The 6,035-nt window shown below is 34.3% G+C and overlaps 1 pseudogene; it reads right to left on the bottom strand.

Moving 5' to 3' along the window:
* Positions 1–1,196: 1,196 nt before the first annotated feature.
* On the bottom strand, positions 1,197–5,489 carry LOC108327912 (uncharacterized; annotated as a pseudogene).
* Positions 5,490–6,035: the final 546 nt, after the last annotated feature.

The raw sequence follows: 6,035 nt of genomic DNA, 5'->3' as shown, positions 1-6,035 counted from the left end.
AATTAAGAAAAGAATAAAAATATACACAAGTTATTCTTAAAGAGAGAATACTTCCAGTATACATAATAAAACAAAAATTATATGTCTCTATTTCAAGATACAAGATCAATCGAGTAGAGTGAGTAAATTTTATATACACCAATATCTTAAAAGTCAACATAGAGTGGAAACAGAAAACACAAAAACACTTTATAAGTTTGTGTTTGTTGTATATTTTTTTATGCAAATAAGTGATATTTATAAATAGAAGAGAGACTTATGAATTAGTTATAATAAATTTTATTTAAAATAAAATAAATGTAATAAAGTTAAAAATTGTTTATTCATAAGTAACATTTATCTATAAAATCAATAGTCCATAAAAATATAAGCAATAATAAAATTCGTTATTTTTTTAATTATATTTAATATTTCCAATAATTTGCATATCAGTGTGTATAAGTTGTTTAGTTTTAAGATAGAAATAAGACGATGATTGGTGAAGTATAAGAAAATAAAGGTAATTTTAAGAAAAATTGGACTCGTATACTATTTTAGTTTTATTTTTAGTTCTCTTTATGTGTGTGAAAAAGTAAAAATATTTAAATAGTCACTAAAAGAATCATTCAATAATAGTCAGATTTAAATATAAAATAAATTATTCATTATATTGATTAAATTACATATAAACTATTATTAAATGTAAAATTTAAAGATAAAATAAATTATTCATTATATTGATTAAATTACATATAATTTTATAAATTAAAAAATATTAATATCTAAAGTTGTTTCTATTATTAATAAAATATTATAATTTGTTTCTGAATTACACTACAAAAATATATAATTATTCTTGGGGTTTATTTTAGTGTTACCGGGGTTTTAACTCCTGGTAAATGTATTATCTGCGGTTGACAAAACTGCTGGAAAAACTGCCGTCCACAAATAATTTCCAATGGTTTTGTTCAAAACCGCCGCTATTTGCGGGGTTTTGAAAAATCCCGGCATTTACAGAGTTTTTTACAAAAACCGCTGGTAGTTGTTGGGAGTACTAAAATTGCCGAAACTTACGTGGATTGTCTAAAATCGTCGGGAATTTCTAAATTTACTTACTTTGGTGTTTTAAAAACCACCAGTAATACAATTAATTTAATTTTTTTAATTATTTGTTTAATTTGATTAACAACAAATATATTTAATTATAAATCATAATAATCTCAAACCAAAAGTAATTAATATTATATAAAATAACTGTGAACATTAAAAATACAAATAGTTTGTCAAACATAATAATTCCTCATGGTTCTTAATAAGAAGCTCTAAAACATGTTATTTCTATTTTATTTTATCTCTCAACTGCATCTACTTCACTATTGGTTTTATCTTGAATTGCACTCTTCTCATGGTCATCTTTAAGCTGGTTTAAATTTCCCTTCTTCTCAATTTTCTCTTGAATTGCATTCTTCTCATGTCATCTTCAAGCTGGTTTAAATTTTCCTTCTCCTTGATCAATTGCATGTGGTGGTGCTTGCAGTAGAGTTTTCCATGAATGCATTTGAAACAACTCTTGTGATAAGGAGTTTCATTCACGGTCACCTACACCATTTCAAAATATATAAAACTTAATATCCTTTTTGAAATAGAACTGAAATTTTAGCACTTGGTTGGCATGGTGGTTTAAATTAGAAAAGGAGTTGCGATGAATTCTGTTACCTTCGAAGCTTTTGTCAAGACTGCCAGTTCTTTTGAACAGTTGATCAAAGTGTGGCTTGCAATAAAGAACTTCCTCAAAAGAGTTATAGTTGCTAAGCTGCAAATACATTACTTAATCAATACAGTTCGTAAAAATTAAATCTAGTTACACGCCTTAAATCAGTAAACTTCAAATTTGTCCCTTTTTTGGACTCCAAGAAACAGTACAATTTGTCCCTCTTCTGGACTCAATTCATAGTGAGAAAGCGTCAAATTTGAATAAAAAATCTAACCAAGATCCCCTACAAATAATGTCACACTAGTTTACAACAAACATATAGCACACTCTATATGTAATTAATAGAGAGATAGAAGGAGAGTGGGGAGAATTGGATCAATGGAGATATTGGTTGGGAGAGTCTGGGATCTCGAAATCCTATTGAAATTGTACTCTTCTTTCTTTATTTGTACTTTTGACTCTTGTTCTTTCATCTCTATTTTGGAACGTTTCCCTGGAGAACATCTGATGGAAACCCATTTAGTAGGAGAGGGTTCCATCAACATCATCAGTAGTATTGAATATTTTTACAACAACCTTTGCTTAAGACAAAACCGGTCTATAAGCTTCATGCAACATAGAAATCCCGCATGATTTTCTAAGCTCACCTTATACTTTTCTCAAGTACTATATAACATTTTCGCTTAAATAAATCATTCACAAACCTTTTCACACTTCCCCCAAATTCTCCTTATCACCTGTGTATCCCTATTATAGTCATAACCAAAACGAATGAAAATTAGAAATGCAAGAAAATTATAATGAAAGGTAGCAAATCATTATAAGAGAAATTTCTAGAAATTAAAACCTTTAATTGTTAATAAAGAGGCAAGAATCATGTATAAATTTGTTAAGCTTCACCTTTAGAAGCTCTATCTCCTCTTTGGTTGAACAAAATTTAATGAGATTTTCCACCTGATCAACATCTAACACTGAATCATCCATGGCCAGTACTGCAGCCTGGATATGAATTTCGTCATGCAAAACCATAAATTGAATAAGTTACAGTCAAGAGATTTTAGCTTGATACTTTTCCAGATATATAATAAGGCTCAAGAAATTGTTTCCAAGAACATGTATTATCAATAGCAGATATAGAGTACAAGATTCTACTCTCTACAAGACTTGACTTACACTTTTCTTTGCACTTTATTGTGGAACCTTTTGTACCACAAGACTTGTCAATCTTTTGGATAGATATAGTAAGACTTTCTTTTGAGCTTGAGAGACATATTTTTTAATCATCAATAAAGCATTTATCAATTTCATGCGTGAAAGGAGAGTTCTACTCTCCTTTCACGCAAGGTCACATGTTTGTCTTAATTTCTTAATGATTTGCATTAAACATCATCATCTTAAATCAAGTAAAATACTAATTCTGATTCCATAAGGCCTCTGCATGATGAACCATAGTGAAGGTACTCCTGCTCATTAGTTATACTAAACATAATGGGAAAAATCATAGTCGTAAACATCTTGAACCTACCTCTTCAGTAAGAGCCAAGTTAGCATCATAAAAGGATTCTATTGTTCCAATGTCTTCCCAATAATCTCTGTAAAAATACGACTGCAAAAACAACAAACATATAACTCTTTCAGTTTCATCATAGCTGTAATCAAAACTCTAATGTACAAAATCATTTGAAAGGACATATATTAATGGAATTTTCTCTTACTTGGACATTGTGGTCCCTCACAGCTGCAGGGATGAGTTCAGATCCAAAATCACGAAGTTACACTTACAAGAAACAATATATAGAGTATAAATCACCAATCAAGAAGAATTGGAAGTAGAGGGAAAAACATCTTTAACAGCAGAAGCAGCAGTGAGGTAATTAAGTGTGTTCTTCAATGTTTCCTTCTCCCTCTTCAATCTGGCGGCGGTGTCCTCCAATTCAAGCAGCGCTTGTTACTCCCTTGGCGCGCCCTCGAAGATGCTGCCAACGAAGAACGAGAACGTCGTTGGAAACAAGTTTCTTCTCAAATCCCCAACCTCCTTCGTGCGCACCATAGTGTTCACTCGAAACCGTTCCTGGCCCTTACGGATGAGGAAAAAACGGCCATCCACGAGGCTCTCGTGCTTTATGACTTCACCGACGCAGCCAACGGCGGCGGTTCCGGAGACGACATTCGTGTAGATGACGCCGAAGTGGAGGTCTGTTTGGAAGAGTGTGTGCATCATGATGCGGTAGCGGAACTCGAAGATCTGCAAAGGGAGGATGGCGCCGAGGAAGAGCACTAGAGGGAGAGTGAAGAGAGGAAGTTAGACGATGTCATCGGAGTTGGGGGAGTTCGTGTGGTGCTTCTTGGAGAAGGAAGAGGCAGAGCAGCGGAGAGTGAAATTAAGCTTCCGGCAGCGGTGGCGGAGAACGACGAGATTGAGATGGTGCTTGTGGTGGAGCGAAATGAAGATTGTGGTTTAGGGGAAATGTAAGCAGTGGGGAGAAATTAAGGTTTAGGAAAACATGCAGAAGAGGCGCAAAAAATTATTTTAAAAATAAAAAAAATTAAATGTTAGGGGCGGTTTTATTTTTAAACGGCCGAAAATTTTCAAGGTTTCAAAAACCTCCAAAAAAATAACCTCTCCTAAATTTAATTATTTTTGTGGTGTTAGAATCTAGATTGGTTCATAAATGATTGGTGAAACATAAGAAAATAGAGGTAATTTGGACAAAATTTGGGTCTCATTTACTATTATAATTATAATTTTCACTTTTTTCTATGTGTGTAAAAGTGAAAATATTTAAATTGTAACATTCCAAAATATATAGTATAAACTATATAAATAGTAGTCAACATTATAATATGATAGAACAGTTAAAGACTTGCAGATAAATAGTTAATCTTACAGTCATCCAAAATGGCTATAAAATTTAAAACTTTATATACAATAGAGTATTTCAAAACTATACAAAACAACTAAAGGATCCTAACTAAACTAAACAACAACGTCATCACCCTCCAAGGCATGCTCCAGAGGCACCTCGTCTACCTCTGCTCACATCCAAATGGATGATCATTGCAAAAGAAAACACCACACGAACAACATACAAACACAAACAGAAGGGTGAGCTAGATATACAAAGATCATACAATTTTAATAGCATGTAACATACAAAGTTCACTCAAACAAATTATACTAGATCACACATCCTAACATGTTATATTCTAGACTTGACTCGTCCGGATTTAGAATGATTGTCAAACTATAGCGGGTTATGCACTCGTGGTGGCCTCTACTGCTTTGCAAAGCCATTACCAATGGGTTTCACCCTACCACACTCACGAGGTTAGTCTATTCCGGGCCTTGAGGCATATTGGGAGCCCCCAAGACTAAGACCTCCTGCTACTCCTCACGACATGGTTCAATCCTCTCTACTTGAGAATGATTGACCATTGGAGTTTCAGGATAACCCGCAAGACTGAGCTCCTGCATTCACTCTAAACAACCTGGAATCTTACCCAAGAGATTCTACAATGAAACTTACATTCACCCCTTTGAATCACATACTTTCATTTGTAATTGAACTCACAATACTTCTCAATTATATACAAACATCCACCTTCAAACATAATTCACACTACACACCCCAAGTAATTTAATCAAACTCAATACAAAGTAATAAAAGAGTAAATTGTTTCGAACCTTTCGCTCTGCGCACCCAATTCGCAAGGCGAAACCAGGAGTCCCTCGCATAGCGACTTGTCTCGCTATGCGAATTAACTCGTAGAGGTACCAGACCTCAACCTTTCGCATAGCGGTCCCAGGTCGCTATGCGAAAGTCCAGATAAAGACCAACCTTCCCAACTCACTCGCTATGCGACCCTTTTCGCTCTTCGAATAAAATTAGAAATAACCCCAGACCCCAACTAGGCGCACAACGCCCTGATTCGCCATGTGAACCACTGGACAGAGAGCAACCCTCTCCAACCATTCGCACAGTGCCCAAACTCGTTGTGCGAATGTCCAGAACAGATAGCAACCTCTCAAGTCATTCGCACAACGCACCAACTCGCTGTGTGAAAGCCCTTGGCAGAGATCAGCTTGCCATAGTGACTCACTATGTGAAACTATTCGCACAGCGAGTCTGCATAATCTGCAGAATGAAATTTTGTAGAACAAAATTCTGCAGATTTATGCAACTCAACCACAAAATACCAATTCTAACAATTTCTCCCAACTTCTAACACTCCTAGATTGTATTATATACCTAATTAAACTTGCTTAAGTGATTCTAAACATGCCTACCACCAATCTAAAGTGATTATGAACCAATTCTTACTCTATAACATTCAGTTCCTC

Source organism: Vigna angularis, chromosome 2 (assembly GCF_016808095.1).
Source record: "Vigna angularis cultivar LongXiaoDou No.4 chromosome 2, ASM1680809v1, whole genome shotgun sequence".
In the NCBI taxonomy this organism is placed as follows: Eukaryota; Viridiplantae; Streptophyta; class Magnoliopsida; order Fabales; family Fabaceae; genus Vigna; species Vigna angularis.
The sequence above is the reverse complement of the archived record's forward strand: the minus strand, read 5'-3'. Positions and strand labels throughout refer to the sequence as shown.